This window comes from Scyliorhinus canicula, chromosome 1 (assembly GCF_902713615.1).
Source record: "Scyliorhinus canicula chromosome 1, sScyCan1.1, whole genome shotgun sequence".
Classification (NCBI taxonomy): domain Eukaryota; kingdom Metazoa; phylum Chordata; class Chondrichthyes; order Carcharhiniformes; family Scyliorhinidae; genus Scyliorhinus; species Scyliorhinus canicula.
The window spans coordinates 275,646,699-275,664,624 of NC_052146.1; positions in this window are offsets into that span (position 1 = coordinate 275,646,699).

Sequence of the window (17,926 nt, forward strand, 5' to 3'; positions counted from 1 at the left end):
AATCCACCTAACCTGCATATCAGTGGGCTGTGGAGGTGAAACCAATGCAGTCAAGGGGAGAACATGTAAACTCCACACGGACAGTGACCCAGGACCAGGATTCAAACCCAGGTCCTCAGCGCCGCAGGCAGCAATGTTAACCACTGTGCCACCGTGCTGCCCTGTAAATTTGACTTTGAGCGATAGTGCAAAATAGGTGAATCGGCAGCTCCTAATTTCCATTTCCTTTGACTTCAGTGATATTTAATTCCTATATCAACCATAGCCTTTGGCTCATCTCTGCCCTAGCCAAATGTCTACCCACTAGGGAGGGTAATGTTTCATTAAGGATTTAAAAAAAAACATTTTCCAATTAAGGGGCAATTTAGCGTGACCAATTCACCCACCTACCCTGCATACCTTTGGGCTGGGTGAAACCCAAGCAGACACGGGGAGAATGTGCAAACGGACAGTGACCTGGGGTCAGGATCGGACCCAGGTCCTCGGCGCCATGAGGCAGCAGTGCTAACCACTGCGCTACCATGTCGCCCCTTCATTAAGGATTCTTAATAGCTATCTATCCTTTCAATATTTTAATCTCAAGCAACAGCCACTCACCTATTGATCTCTTTTTTTTAAATATTTACTCTACAATACCATGGTTTTACTTATGGCTAACCTCCCCTAATTGTCTAATCCTGTCCTCAACACAGGTACAGACACTCCACTCTGAATAGCAATAGGAATATTTCAAGTGCACAATGATTTTCTGCTGCTCTCTCAATTTCGTTCCAACCAAAAATAGTTAAATAAATTGACCCAAAGGAATCAGTATGTAACACCTTCTACTGGCCTATGACATAATGGCAATATCAGCCCTTTGTCTGTCTGCTGGGACAGCATTCTTCCTTTCTTTTGCAGTCCTCCTTTGTTTACTAAACATCTTACTTTAGTGTTGCTACCAAATGCCATGCTTTATTCTCAATTCTTGTCCAAATCATCTATACACAGAGAACAATGAAGGGAAGCAAGTTTCCAAAAAGATACACCAGCTTGATGTCCTAAAAATTCACATTCTCCACTTGAAGAGAGGAACTAGTTGTTTGGACCAGAAAGGAACGTTAGGTACTTTTTGAAGGCATTATCTCCACCTCCCAGCCTTCTCATCATGTTCCTCAATCCTCTATCTCTGCAGAACACATCAGATTGTCTCTTGTATCCATTTGTACTACTTGTTTCAATAGGCTTTCCCTGGTATCTTGCTCGATATCTCTATTAAATAAGATGCCTACAAAATAGTCACTGCATTTTAAACACAATGAATGACTTTGAGACATTGTTCCAAGTTAAAGTGCTGCATAAGCACAAATTATATGATAATATTTGCACTTTGGGTGAAAATATTCTCCCTTCAAGACAGTTAAAACTCCTATGCCAATATTACAGGTATTTAGGCGGCACAGTAGCACAGTGGTTAGCACTGTTGCTTCACAGCACCAGGGACCCGGGTTCGATTCACGATTGGGTCACTGTCTGTGTGGAGTTTACATGTTCTCCCTGTGTCTGTGTGGGCTTCCTCCGGGTGCTCCGGTTTCCTCCCACATGTCCCGAAAGACGTGTTGTTAGATCAATTGGACAATCTGAATTCTCCCTCAGTGTACCCGAACAGGCAGCGGAATGTGGCGACTAGGGTATTTTCACAGTAACTTCATTGCAGTGATAATGTAAGCCTACTTGCGACAATAATAATAAAGATTAACTGAGATTTGCTGCAATATAATTTACGTAACGTTTACCGTGTAACAGGCACATCCTGCTTTGCTATGGGGGCAGAGGTACAACAAATCAGAGTCCATCTCTTTACAATGATTCTTAAAACTATTTTAAAACATCTAGCTCTTACATTACCTTAAGTCCCATTTATAATGTAGCTGCTATTTTAGCATTTGTTGAAAATTTACAACAGTTATGCACCCAATAATTTTGTACAAAACAACAATTGGTCAGATTTCTGAATCCCACTCAATTGGAATCACTTCCAAGCTGCAAGCTCAGAGATTCACATCAACTGGATTTAAACTAAAATGGTCAATTTCTGCACAAAAGTACGCAGGAGCAAACAAACTCTGATTAATTTAATTCATTATTACTTTAAAAAATTTTAAAAATAAATTTAAAGTACCCTTCTTTTTTCCAATTAAGGCGCAATTTAGCGTGGCCAATTCACCTACCCTGCACATCTTTGGGTTGCGGGGGTGAGACCCACGCAGACACGGGAGAACGTGCAAACACCACACGGACAGTGACCCGTGGCCATAATTCATTATGACTTAACCCATAATAAAATCATGGCTTTTCTCGAAGTTAAGATTGGTTTTAGCTCCTGCACCTTGCAGTTTTCATCTTTTCTATTCAATTAGATTTTTAAAAAAACAAACACCTGTATTCTATGGAATATAGACCTTAAACCTTGCAGGCCCAGTGTGGAGGCATCAAATAGCACAACACCAACACACGGGTGTCACGCTGAAATGACTGGTTTTCTTCTTGAATATCACTTGATCTGTGTTGCTTTGGAGAAGCAACAAGCCTGGTGCCTTTTTACAGAAGAGGATATGAAGCATCCTGAGGTTGCTTTGTGTGATGATATGCAGGTGGCAGTAAAGAACAACCACATGGCACTGTTACCTCTGGGAGTCTGGAGATTGTCGTTGTGGATAGTCGCATTTGTAATAGCTCTTCGATAATTTAATAATAGTAATATAGTAGTTAGTAGATTTTGGTAGTTTTCTTATTGTTATCTGACCCACGTTCTTGTTTAATAATAAAAATTCAACTAGTCACGAACAAGACATTCTTCAGTGCACTAATTCCGTCCGGCCAAGCAAAAGAACGTAACATGGTACCAGGCTTGCTTCTGAAGATATAAGAAAACCAGAGACCAAGGAAACAAAGAAGAAAGAAGAAAAAAAATGATAATAATCAAGTAGAATACTCAATGCACTGCTAGTCATCGAAGTCAATGATGGCAGGTCTGAAGATACCACACCAGCTTCGAGTCACTGGTAATGTAGATGTGAGTTGGTGCACTTTTAAACAGCAATTCATACTCTACGTAGCAGCTCTAGGTCTTCAGGCACAGCCTGATGAACAATGAATAGCGTTGCCGCACACTGTAGCAGGTCCACAGGTGATAGAAATCTTGAATAACTTGACATTTGATAACAAAGCTGATAGAAATAACTTCAACAAGGTCATGAAAATATTTGATCGACGCTGTACACCAAAAAGAAACTAAACATTTGAACGGTATGTTTTTTTGCACATGTACGCAACAGGCAGGTAAATCGTTCGAGAGCTTCTTAAGAGACTTTAGGTTAAAGGCATAGACATGTAACTTTGCAATTTTGCAAGCATCCATGATCCGAAATCAAATTGTGTTTGGGATCAGCAATGACAAAGTTTGTGAAAGATTGTTGAGGGCAAATGAACTCCAGCTCGACAATGCCATTAAAATTTGCCATGTCAGCGAGCTAGCTCCACAGCAGATTAGCACTTTAAACCTAAAGAATTTTGGCACAAAGATCGGAGACACAGCCGACGCCATTAGACACACCCTAAGGCAAAACATGGTCCTAGCAGTGGCAGCCATTTTAAGCAAGGAAGGGCAGCACGGTAGCATAGTGGTTAGCACAAATGCTTCACAGTGCCAGGGTCCCAGGTTCGATTCCCGGCTTGGGTCACTGTCTGTGTGGAGTCTGCACGTTCTCCCCGTGTGTGTGTGGATTTCCTCTGGGTGCTCCGGTTTCCTCCCACAGTCCAAAGATGTGCAGGTTAGGTGGATTGGCCATGCTAAATTGCCCTTGGGGTCCAAATTGCCCTTAGTGTTAGGTGGGGTTACTGGGTTATGGGCTTGAGTAGGGTGCTCTTTCCAAGAGCCGGTGCAGACTTGATGGGCCGAATGGCTTCCTTCTGCACTGTAAGTTCTATGAAAAAATCTATGATACCACCATTTTGTGCAAGCGTTGCGACAACAAGGATTTACAAAGGCCGTGTCCAACATTTGGAAAAGTGTGTTCTCAACGCAAAGGTAAAAATCACTTTGCAAAATAACGGGCTGGATTCTTCATTCCTGAGGCTAAATGCCGACGCCAACGGAGGATCCATGGCTTTTCATGACGGGAAAATTAGCGCGATACCCTCAACGATTCTGCTACTGGTGAGGGGCTAGCACCGGCACTGCGTGAAACACCGACGGAACGCATGGAAAATGGTTGGAGAATTGGCGGGTCCCGTGCTACACATACGCAGAGCTGACAAGCTGCAGCCACGAGTATGCCTACACCGCCACACATACACCGATCGTGCCGGTAAAGATGGCATCAGCCGTGCTGGACCGCCTACCCGCCCACTCCGACCCCACAGCCCACCTCCTGGCCACCGGCCACCTCTCCCCCCAGCCCTGGAAAAAGCCACCCCCAGCCAGCGGCACGGATTTCAGCGGAGTGTGGCGGTGCTGGACACTATCCGCAAGCCTGCTCTCTCTCTCAGCAGCCAGCATGCCAGGCTCCCGACCGCTGAGACCACATGTGGCCCACGCCGTCGGGAACTCGGCCCAGCGGAGGCGAAGCATCGTGGGTGGGCCGGCTAATGACATACCAACGCTTTTGCGACTATGCGCGGCGCAAGTTCCAATGATGCCAATTTGGAGGGGGCGGAGCATCACGATCCGACATCAAACCAGCGCCTGCCCCGATTACAGCGTCGGGAGCCATTCTCCGCCCAATCCCCGTTCCTGATTTCCATGTCGGGCAACGGAGAATCCCGACCAAATTTTTCCTGATTTCCGCGTCGGGCAACGGAGAAGCCCGCCCAATTATTTTCGAATAAAAAATCGGAAATGCAAAAGTCAATCAACGTGATAGTCGAGATTAATCTGGAAGTCAAATTTTTTGTCTGTGTGATGTCTAGTGAAGATAAGCATTATAATGGGATGCAAGCTAAAAAGTCTTTGAAGGAAATTTGCAGTAATAGCAATGTAAATACAATTGTTCAAAGAGATAACAGACAGTTCCTCTGATGATTATTAAAACATTAGTCAATGTTAAACTCGACACGAGAGCGAGAGTCAATCTGATAAGTTTATCCGATGTGCATGTTTTGAATAAAACCGTACTTTTGAAGGATTATAGCGGCAAAAGAATTCACACTCTAGGAGTATGCGAACTAGAGGTCAGTGTAAAGAATAAAATGCATAAAGTGAAGTTTCCATTGGAGAGGCTGAGTGTGAATTACTACTGGGAGTAGAATCCTGTGAAGCACTCGAATTGATATAAAGAGTATACAATGCTGGCTGTGCTGTAACTGCGCCAAGTACATCAGTGGATTCAATCCATAAAGCATTTCCAGAAATATTTCAAGGATTCAGAGTTTTGCCATTCACATATCGGATCCAAAGAGAATGCGCAACCAATCATACATGCACCAGGGTGAGTACCAGTTCCACTAAAGGATCAACTAAAACATTGACAGGACAGGATGACAAATCTGGGTTTGACAAAATGAATTGAAGAACCAACGGATTGGGTGAACTCCATGGTCTGTGTGAAGAAACAAAATAATGGGGCGGCATTCTCCCCTACCCAGCGTGACGGAGGGTCCCGGAATAGGGGAGTGGCGCCAACCACTCAGGGGTCACGCCTCCCCAAAGTTGGGGAACTCTCCAGGACCCCGGGGGCCTGCTCGCGCCGCTGATCCCGCCGTTCCAGAGGTGGTTTAAACCTCGGCGGCGGGAGAGGCCTCCCAGCGGCGGGACTTCGGCCCATCCGGGCCGGAGAATCACCGCAGGGGCCTCTCCGATTGGAGTGGCGAGATTCCTGCCGCCGCCACTTCCCGGGTGGCAGAGAATCTCTGCCACGGTGGGGGCAGGATTTTAGGTGCCCCCAGGCAGGGTCGGAGAATTTGGCCCATGATCTGAGAATCTGCATGGATCCCAAAGATCTCGGACGCGATTCTCCGCTCCCCACGCTGGGTGGGAGAATCGCGGGAGGGCCGGGCGACTCATTACACGCCCCCCTGGCGCCCCCCGAGGTTCTCCCACCCCTTGCTCGGAAGAATCGGCGCTCGCCGTTTTTCACGGCGACCGGCGATTCTCCGGCCTGGATGGGCCGAGCGGCCTGCCGCTCCCAACAGGTTCACGACGGCGGCAACCACACCTGGTCGCTGCCGTCGTGAACATGGGTGCCAAAGTGCCGTTTGAAGCTTGTGGGGGGGGAGAGAGGACTGAGCACCACAGCCGTGCTCGGGAGGGGACTGGCTCGCGATCGGCGCCCACCGATCATCGGGCCGGCATCTCAAAGCGACGCACTCTTTCCCCTCCGCCGCCCCGCAAGATCAAGCCGCCACGTCTTGCAGGGCAGCAGAGGGGAAGACGGCAACCGTGCATGCGCGGGTTTGAGCCGTCAGCCGTCGTGATGTCAGCTGTGCATGCGCGGGTTGGAGCCGGCCAACCTGCGCATGCGCGGCTGACGTCACATAGGCGCCGCCGTCGCGTCACTCTCGGCGCGCCGCCTTGACGCAAGCGACAAGGCCCGGTGGCCGAGAGTTACGGAGCGCCGCTCCTAGCCCCCCGGGTGGGGGTGAATAAGGTGAGAGGAGCGGTCTCCGAGGCCGTCGTAAAACTCGGCCGAGTTCACGACGGCCTTCCCGATTTTTCGCAGGAGCGGAGAATTCCACCCCTCAATTTAAATATAAAGCGAGAACATTTATCTAATTCTGAAAAGAGAAGAGATTACATGTGAAGTGTCAGGAGCGACATGCTTTAGCAAGCAAGATGCATCGCAGTGTATTTGGCAACTCAAGTTGGATGAGGGAAGCATGAAGCTGTGCACATTGAACACTCCATTCAGGCGCTATTTTCTCAGAATGCCATTTGGTATTATTTCAGCATCTGAAATTTTCCATAGAGCAATGGAACACGTTGTAGAAGGAATTCCAGACGCAGAGTGTACCTAGGCAATATTATCATTTGGGGTTCAACAAAAGAAGAGCACGATGAAAGGCATATCAAAGTTCCGAGAAGTATAAAAAAGTATGGGCCGGGATTCTCCCGCAATTGGCGGGACGGCCCGACGCCGGCTCCAAGAGTGGCGCGAACCACTCCGGCGTCGGGCCACCCGGAAGTTGTGGAAAACTCCGCACTTCCAGCGGCTAGGCCAGCGGCGGAGGGGTTGGTGCCGCACTAACCGGCACCAAAGGGCAGCCGCGGGTTGGCGCATGCACAGAGCCACTGGCATGTTTTGGTGCATGCACAGAACCGCCGGCGTGTTTCCTGCGCATGCGCAGGGGGGGTTTCTTCTCCGCGCCACCCATGGCAGAGCCCTACAGAGGCCGGCGCGGAGGGAAAGAATACCCCCACGGCACAGGCCTGCCCGCAGATCGGTGGGCCCCGTTCACGGGCCAGGCCACCGTGGGCCCCCCCCCCCCCCCCGAACCCCCCGCGCTCCCCCGAGGACTCTGCTAGCCTCCCTCCAAGCGAGGTCCCGCCGGGATGGACCATGTCCATTTCACACCGGCGGGAGTGGTCAAAAACGGACGGCCGCTCTGCCCATCGGGGCCTGAAGAATTGTGGGGGGCACCGGCGCGGCGTGATCCTGCATCCGCCCGAAAACCAGCGCTGGAGAATTCGGCATCCGGCGTCGGAGCAGCGGGGCGGGATTCACACCGCCCACCAGCGATTTACCGACCCGGCGGGGGGTTGGAGAATTCCGCCCATGGTCTCAGGTTAAATAAAGGCAAATACCTGTTTGGTGTCGAAGAAATTACCTTCTTGGGAGACAGACTGCTTGAGGTGTACAACCAGGCCAGGAGAAGATAAAGGTGATATTAAACAGGACACGTAGGGCACTACAGTGGTGCAGTAGTTAGCACTGCTGCTTCATGGCGCCGAGGTACCAGGTTCAATCCCGGCCTGGGTCACTGTCGGTGAGGAGTTTGCACATTCTCCCCGTACTTCGTGGGTTTCACCCCCACAACCCAAAGATGTGCAGTGTAGGTGGATCGGCCACTCTAAATTGCCCCTTAATTGGAAAAAATTAATTGGGTACTCTAAAAAAATTTTAAAATTAAACAGGCCACGTCCAACAGACAGAAAAGGATTACTCAGCATGCTAGGTATGCTAAATTTCGTAGGAAAATCTATTCCTCATTAATCAGCAAAAACAACATGTTTATGGGAAATTATCAAAAAGGATACTATTTTCCAGTGGTCTGAAACACATGAGCATGGGTGGCGAATGTTACAGGAAGTATTGACTACAGCTCCAGTGCTGACATTGTTTGGCCCTATAAAGAAGACAACAATATTGGCAGATGCGTGGAAAGATGGGTTGGGAGCAGTGTTATCGCAGCAAGACAACGATGAAAATTGGCTTCTAAATGCCTATGCTTCAAAGTCAATGACTGACACAGACAGGGCCGGCCCAAGGCACCGGCAACTCGGGCAGTCGCCCGGGGCGCCATGTGCTCGGGGGCGCCAGAGACTCGGGTCCCTCGCATGCGCAGTTGGGCCTGTGCCAACCAGCGCATGCGCGGTGGCCGCCCTCCCCCAGGGCGGCCCCCTCCGTCCGCCCCCCCCTCGCCCCCCCCCCCCCCCCTCCGTCCGCCCCCCCCTCGGGTCCGCCCCCCCCTCCCCCGCCTCGGGCCCGCCCCCCCCCCTCCCCCACCTCGGGCCCACCCCCTCCCCCGCCTCGGTCCCGCCCGCCCGCCCGCCCCCCCCGGCCCCTCCCGCCTCGGGCCCGCCCGCCCCCCCCCGGCCCCGCCCCCCCAAGGGCGCCGAAGTTCAGCTTGCCCGGGGTGCCAGCAACCCTAGGGCCGGCGCTGGACACAGAGCGTAGATATGCTCAGATCGAGAAAGAATGCTTAGGTCTGATAAACAGCTTCGACAAATTCCACGATTACTTAAATGGCCTACCAACATCTGTTGAAACAGATCACAGAGCACTTATAGCGATAATAAAGAAAAATCTAAATGAGATGTAACCCAGAATACCATGTATGAAGATGAAGTTTACAGAGGTACGACTTCAATATTGTATATACTCAGGAAAACATATCACAGTAGCTGATGCACTGTATGTAAACATTGTTTGTTTCCAAAGGAAAAAGGATGTGATGATATGCTTCAGCAATAATGTAGGTATGGTGGGCGTTACAGACACAAGGCAGGGGCAAGATCATGGAGGGAATTGAAAACAAGGATGGAAATTTAAATTTGAGAAATTGCTCAACCAGGAGCCAATGGAGGTTAGAAGGCACAGGGTGATTGGTATAGACAGCCAAATTTTGAATGAGCTTAAATTTATGGAAGGTGAAAGATGGGATGCCTACTAGGAGTGCATTGGAATAGTTCGGTCTAGAGGTCAAAAGGCCATGGATAAGGGCCAGCAGCAGATGAACCGAGGCTGGAATGGAGTTGAAGATGTTATGGAGTTGGAAACAAGTATTTGTATTCCCATTTGTTATGCAGCTTTTACTGAAAAGTGCATTTTTTTTTTATTCGTTCATGGGATATGGCCCTCGCTGGCTGGCCAGCATTTATTGCCCAACCCTGAGGGCATGTAAGAGTCAACCACATCACTGTGGGTCTGGAGTCACATATAGGCCATACCAGGTAAGGATGACAGATTCCCTTCCCTAAAGGACATTAGTGAACCAGACGGGCTTTTACGACAATCGACAACGGTTTCATGGTCATCATTCGACCTTTAGTTCCAGATTTTTGTTTTGTATTCAGATTTCACCATCTGCCATGGTGGGATTTGAACCCGGGTCCCCAGAGTATGACTCTGGGTCTCTGGATTGCTAGTCCAGCAATAATACCATTATGCCACTGTCTCCCCCTAAATGTGGTTGTCTGGTAAAGACAAGATTGAGATCGGCTCTGATATCATCGACCATCAATAGCTTGGTTACACACACGATTTGGGGAAGCAGATAATTTGGGTGAGCTATCAATATGTTGCTTGGGTTCATGAAACTCCAATACGATGCTTTTCCTTCAGACATGTGGGACACCGAGCCAACCTAAAATGAAATGTTGTAACCTGTGTTTTAATGACTATAAAGACCTACAGGATTGTTGAAACTTATATATTTCCTCTTCAGTTGGAAGATTGCCACCCTGGAACTTCAGGTGATCCCCATTTGGATACAAAAATTCATCTGCTGTCGTACTGCTCCACAAGCCAAGAAGGCCAAGTGTCCTGTTGTAGAAAGCATGTGGCAAATAGACTGTTGCCTGGAGGAAGCCATCGATGCCTAACTCCACTGTAACTTGTAGGCCAGAAAAATATACTGCAGAGCATCTGGTCCTCCATTCACACACGATCGCCAACTGGTTCTGACTGAAATGGTATACTTCTGTGAAGAAAAACAACAAAGTAGAAGGGTGCAATTATTTACTGAAACTCAGCTGAATTGCAGGCGTCAATAGTGGTTATCAGAAGCTGGTGAAAATGACAAATGACTGAGTCTTGTCGTCAATCTTATTTTATCAAAGACAGTATGCAAAGGAAATTGGGACACGCTTCGCAAAATACATTTTACACCAACAAAATATTAAGTGAATAACTCCCACCTATAATACAACAGGTTAATTTATACTGTTACGACACCCTGGGCTAGAGCGTGGTCTATTCCAGTCCCACTTGAGCCGGAGTCACAACAAAATTGAAATTAACAATTAATTCTTAGAAAATACCTGGAGTCTTTGATCTCTGGCTGCCCAATAACTACAGCCACCAGGTTTGTAAATTTAAACAAAATTAATTTTATTAATAACAATAACTATGAGAAAATAGGCAGAAATTACAGCTGGTTAACTATTATCTAATTCCCTTTCACTCGCCTCCACAGATTGAAGACAGACAAACACAGAGGGAAAAGAGGGGTGTAACAAAAAATATGAAAAGGAAAAAGGATAAAAGTTTATTTTCAGATGAATCTCTTCCAGTACACCTTTCTTCAGTCTAGACCTTCAGTTAGAGTTTTTTGCTTTAAGTCTGTAATGATTTTTTATGGTAGAGTCATCAAGTTCTCAAAGCGTCTCTGAAGATTCATAAAACAACAGGTAGGCAGTATTCCTGGAGAGAAAGAGTCAGAGAGAGAGCAGCTCACTGCTTGTCTCTCAGCATCCAGAACCCAACTGTCCTTTCCTGGGTTCTCTGAAAACCATCCCTCATGGGTAGGAGCCTATCACTGCCTGTTGTCGGGCAGAATAATGCCTTTGGCCAATTCATTGGCAACCGCCAACCCATCAAACTGATTCCCTTTGATCTCTCGGGTGCCAGAAAGTCTGAGTTTTGCTGTTCAAAATCTAAATCTCCAATAGCATAGTGTACTATTTTGCAACTTCAAGAATTTCTGACTTCCTCTGCTCAGCTTAAAGGCCTATGTCCATTAAAAATCCATAGATCAAAAATAATAACCACAATGTAAAAGAAATGGACAGTAAGGGAATCGACAGGAAGGGTACATTTCAGAAAACAATTCACAAGTGAGTAATTTAAATGTAAGTGGGATTTACAGATCAGCTTCACAGCAGTATCATTACTATTATTACCACTCCCTTTGTCTTGTGTTCCATGGCATCTTTATCATTTCATATTTCTGCCCTCTAACTTACTCCTAGCCTTCCTTCTACTTTGCTCCGCCTGCCTCTCGCTTTCCCTTTTAAACAGCAAAAAATCCATCTTGAAATATGAGCTCCATTTCCCTGTCTGCAGATGCTGCCAAAGCCTCTTTTCCTGAACTTTCTAATTTTATTTCAGATCTGCAGCATCCTCTGTGTTTTGCTTTTATTTTTGTTTAATTCGCTGAAGAAGTTCTGCTTTCCTCGTAAATTGAATTTCCCTTTCCCTCTTACACCTTGTTTGCTTTCATTGCTTTCCATTTCCCTCGTATTGTTTGATAAGCTGCTTATAAGCCCCCAGTAGTGCAACGAACCATTTCCCACCTCCAGGATTTTCCCTCTATCTGGTCCTCCTCCTCAGAAGTCTCTAACTTGCTCTTGATCTTTTCATTGAGAACTGATGGCGTGACATTTGCTGTCTTAATTTCTCTGCTCCTCTCACCCACTCTAATCTGTTTCTTTCTAAACTTGCTGCACTCCTCAGGTGCAACCCATGACTTTGTTATCCACCCCTCCCACAAATGCGGTGCTGATGTTGTTTTGGGTGCTGACCTCTACCTTGCAGAGGCTATGCACCAACTCTCAGACACTTCTTTCTATCTCCCCACGGATGATATCGCCACCAGTGAACAGCAGGCTATTGTTTCCAGGACTGTCACTGAACTTATCTCCTCTGATGATCTTCCCTCCACAGCTTCCAACCTCATAGATTCCCCCCCCCCCCCCATTCCCATAGATCCCGCTTCTATCCCCTTCCAAAATCCACAAACAGGTCTATCCTGGCAGACCTATCGTGCCAGCCTGTACCTGCCCCACTGAACTTATCTCTTCCTTGATGACTACTTTTTCTCCCCTTGTGCAATCTTGTTCCACCTACATTCGTCATTCTGACTCCCTACATCATTTCAACAAATGTCATGTTTCCTTAGCCTAACTGCCTCGCCTTCACTATGGACATCCAATCCCTCTGTACCTCCACCCCCTACCAGGTAATCTGAGCGCTCTCCATTTCTTCCATGAAAGGAGGCTCAAACAATCCCCATTCATCACCACCCTTCTCTGCCTGGCTGAACTTATTCTTTCAAACAACAATTTCTCCTTTAACGTCTCACTTCCTCCAAATAAAAGGTATGGCTATGGTCACTTGCATGGGTCCTAGTTGTGCCTGTCTTTTTTGGGGGGTTATGTGGAATGTACCTTGTTCTAGTCCTACTTGGGCCCTTCTCCCACAATTTCTTTTCTGGTACATTAATGATTGTATCGGTACCGCTTCCAAATTCCACCCCTCACTCACCCTCACATGGGCCATCTCTGACACTTCCCCTCCCGTGTACCGGTGTTAAAATTAATTTGTACTTACAATAATATGACAATATAAATTTGTTCAGATTTGATGTTTACAATAACTATATTCAAGTAGAGATCGACATTTAACCCCAGGCTTGACGATTTGCACCGTAGTGCGATAGATGTAATTTATTTGATCTGGCTCTCAAACCTCCTGCTCTCCATGTGCCTCACGTTAGTTTATGAACTGCAGACACAGTGGGGATCCCATGTGACTCCATTAAAATCTCATTTACACTGGAAATTTACTTCTAATTGGTTGCAGTTGTAAGTGGCGTTCCGGCACTCCTGGGCATTCATTGTCATTTATAACATTTCCACTGGCTTTCTCACTAATTCTTACCTAAATCTCTACTTTTGTGCAGTCTGATGTCTTTATCATTTACTGTAACAGAAAGCTCCTTTTCAGACTTGGAGCGTCCCCACTCTACCTAATTGAAATGAGAAAAAATCTAGTTTAGGACCAAAGATGGCAGAAATGTGAGTTACTTTTCAAAATATAATTTTAAAATAAATCAGGTCATGATCCTGAGAATAATAATAATAATCGCTTATTGTCACAAGTAGGCTTCAATCAAGTTACTGTGATAAACAACTTACTTTCATCATTACCATCTCTTGATAAAATGCAGCCAGCTTTACTAAGCCCACCGTGTTTATAAAGGTGTTGTTTTTGATTGTGAGGGAACTTTGCCCTTGTAGAGTAAATATATTATGTCCTTTAGCTGATGACAACCTGACAATGACGTATTCTCCGAGTCCTTGGAATGTGTAATCAACTCCACCAAATGTTTTCACATGCATGGTTCCATAAACCTGACCTTAACAAAATAAGTATTTTTTGAGAATTTGTCCATATACAGTACTCATTTTAACCTTTCTACTTTTTTAAAAACAAGTTTTGTTGAGTTTAAATCCACTATAGTCTGAGATCATGTTTGTGCTGTTGCCGTTTTTCAATTACACGGCAAATTAATACGATGTATTTACATTGTTGAGCAATTTTTCTCCTCCGCCTTTAGTTCCTTGTTCCCTTCCAATTTCAAAGATACCTCCTTCTTATCACTCTGGCTACGAGTCAAGATCATCCTGTGGAGAGATATCTAACTTTGCAGCTCACCAGCACTATCACACAACACTGGTTTGAAAATATGTGAGAATATTTATAACTAGAGCTGCCTCAGTGGCTTAGAGGATAAATGCATTACTCAGTGTGGAACAGAGCACCATCGACCAGTGTTGATCTGCAGTCTATGCTTGTTTAGCTGAAATCATTGATGAGCCATCAATTGCACGAGAGACAAGTTGCTTTACAAAAGTTAGGCTTTAATAAGCTAGAACTTAGCCCTGCGGTTGTCTACAATAAAATGGACAACCGCCGGGCGTTTCGACTATTTATACTTCGGTAAGGAGGCGTGGTTAACTCAGCCTCTCGACCAACCGGAGAGCTGTCACATGACTGGTCTCAACCAATCGGTCGAGAGGCACATGACCGACCAGGGCCAATGGTAAGCCGGTGTTCTGCCCCAATGGCAGACAGCTATGCAAATCATATCACCACATTCACCCCTTGCGGAGAAAGAAGCCGGGGGGGGGGGGTATCAACGAGAGCCGGGGGGGGGGGGGGGGGGGGAGAACTGGTGATATGAGTAGCAGTCGGGAGGACAAAAATTTTCTCTCATTTCTTTTAATAAATTTGGGGGCTTTCCACTGGCCCAGACAATAAGCAATATTACACAAAGTCCCAACAAGGTCCATGGAGCTGTTGAAATTTACATCGATTCGATCAGTCTTTTCGTGGCCCGTGACGTTCTGGCAGACCGCCGCAGTGGAGGAGGTGACGTCGGTTCAGCCGATGGTGGTGGTTCCGCTGACGTCCTGGAGTCCGGGAGCGATGGTCCTTGAATAGTCTCCGTCACCCGAGCTGGCTGTGGAGACGCCATGGATGGGGAAGGGGTGACCAGAGTGGGGCGCTGGGGGGAAAAAAACTGGGGGGGTCTGTGGTGAAGGGGGGGAAGGCCACACGCCGGCGGGTGCCAGGTCCCGGAGGGAGACCGTGTCCTGCCAACCGTCGGGGTACTCCACGTACACATACTGCGGGTTAGCGTGGAGTAACTGGACTTGTTCCACCAACGGGTCGGACTTGTGCACCCGCACATGCTTCCGGAGCAAGATGGGTCTGGGGGTGACCAGCCACGTCGGGAGAGGGGATCCGGAGGACGACTTCTTGGGGAAAACAAGAAGACGTTCATGAGGTGTCTGATTTGTTGTGGTACAGAGGAGTGAGCGGATAGAATGTAGGGCATCGGGGATAACCTCTTGCCATCGGGAAATAGGGAGATCTCTGGACCGGAGGGCCAGTAGTATGGTCTTCCAGATGGTACCATTCTCCCGCTCGACCTGTCCGTTACCCCGGGGGTTATAGCTGGTCGTCCTGCTAGAGGCAATGCCCCTGTTGAGCAGGAATTGACGCAGCTCGTCGCTCATAAAAGGGGACCCCTGATCGCCGTGTATATACGCGGGGTAGCCGAACAGGGAGAAGATGGAGAGGAGGGCCTTAATGACGGTCGATGTGGTCATGTCAGGGCAGGGAATGGCGAAGGGGAAGCGGGAGTGTTCGTCGATAACCGCCAGGAAGTAAATGTTGCGGTTGTTAGAGGGAAGGGGCCCCTTGAAGTCAATGCTGAGACGTTCGAAGGGGCGGGATGCTTTGATCAGGTGTGCGCGCTCGGGGCGGTAGAAGTGCGGTTTGCACTCGGCGCAGATGTGGCAGTCACGGGTTACTGTCCTGATGGAGAAAGGCAGGTTGCGGGCCTTAATGAAATGGTAGAGACGGGTCACCCCTGGATGGCAGAGGTCCGCGTGGAGGGAGCGGAGGTGGTCTATCTGCGCGCTGACGCAGGTACCGCGGGACAGGGCATCAGGAGGCTCATTGAGCTTCCCAGGACGATACAAGATCTCATAGTTGTACGTGGACAACTCGATCCGCCACCGTAAAATCTTGTCATTTTTGATCTTGCCCCTTTGTGCATTATCAAACATGAAGGCTACTGACCGTTGGTCTCTGAGGAGGGTAAACGTCCTGCCGGCCAAATAGTGCCTCCAATGTCACACCGCTTCGACTATGGCCTGGGCTTCCTTTTCCACAGAGGGGTGGCGGTGTTCGGAAGCCTGGAGGGTTCTGGAGAAGAAGGCCACGGGTCTGCCCGCTTGGTTCAGGGTGGCCGCCAGAGCAACTTCTGATGCGTCGCTCTCGACCTGGAAGGGGAGGGACTTGTCGACGGCGGGCATCGTGGCCTTTGCGATGTCCGCTTTGATGCGGCTAAAGGCCTGGCAGGCCTCTGTCGACGGCGGGAAGGTCGTGGTTTGAATGAGGGGACGGGCCTTGTCAGCGTAGTTGGGAACCCATTGGGTGTAGTAAGCGAAGAACCCCAGGCAGCGTTTGAGGGATTTGAGGGTATTGAGGAGAGGGAGTTCCATTAGGGGGCGCATGCGTTCAGGGTCGGGGCCTATCACTCCTTTACGCACTACATAGCCGAGGATGGCTAGACGGTCGGTGCTAGACATGCACTTATCCTTATTGTATGTGAGGTTAAGGAGTTTTGCGGTTTGGAGGAATTTCTGGAGGTTGGCGTCATGGTCCTGCTGATCATGGCCGCAGATGGTGACATTATCACCATCTGCCCGAAGGTAGCCCGTAATCCGTACTTGTCGACCATTCGGTCCATTTCCCGTTGGAAGACCGAGACCCCATTTGTGACACCAAATGGAACCCTAAGGAAGTGATAGAGGTGCCCATCTGCCTCAAACGCGGTGTATTTGCGGTCACTCGCGCGGAGGGGGAGCTGGTGGTAAGCGGACTTAAGGTCCACAGTGGAGAAGACCTTGTATTTCGCGATATCGTTTACCATGGCGGAAATACGGGGGAGAGGATACGTGTCCAGTTGCGTAAACCGGTTGATGGTCTGACTATAGTCGATGACCATCCGGTTTTTCTCCCCAGTCCGGACCACCAGCACTTGGGCTCGCCAGGGACTGTTGCTGCCCTCGATGACCCCTTCCGTCAGCAGTCTCTGGACCTCGGACCTGATGAAGGACTGGTCCTGGGCGCTGTACCGTCTGCTCCGTGTCGCGACGGGTTTGCAATCGGGGGTGAGATTAGCAAACAAGGAGGGGGGGTCCACTTTGAGGGACGCGAGGCTGCAGACAGTGAGGGGGGGTATAGGGCCGCCGAATTGGAAGGTCAAGCTCTGCAGGTTGAATTGGAAGTCCAGTCCTAGGAGTGCCGGTGCGCAAAGGTCAGGGAGGACAAGGAGTTTATCATTTTGAAAAACCTTCCCTTGAACCGTGAGGTCTGCGATGCAGCACCCGGTGATGTGGACGGAGTGCGAACCTGAGGCTAACCCGATTTTGTGTTTTACAGGATGGACAGGGAGCGCGCAGCGTCTTACCGTGTCAGGGTGAACGAAGCTTTCTGTGCACCCGGAGTCCAACAGGCAGCCCGTCTCGTGGCCGTTGAGGTATATGAGCGTCGTCGTTTTGGCGAGCGTGCGTGGACGTGACTGCTCGAACTGAATGTCCGCGAGCCGTGGAGAAAATCCGTATTCGTCGTCCGAGTAGATGCTGGAAGGACCTTGCGTGCCAGTCCCGGAAGGTGGTGGCCAGGATCCGCACGTGGAGTCGGGATCCCAAGTTGGCGGCGCCCAGTACCCGCACGTGGAGTCGGGGCCCCAAGATGGCGGTACCCAGGACCCGCACGTGGAGTCGGGGGCCCAAGATGGCGGCACCCAGGACCCGCACGTGGGGTCGGTGCCCCAAGATGGCGGCGCCCAGGGCCCGCACGTGGAGTTGGTGCCCAAAGATGGCGGCGTCCGTGGGGCCCTCGTGGTTGCTGGGGGCGGGGTTAGCGGT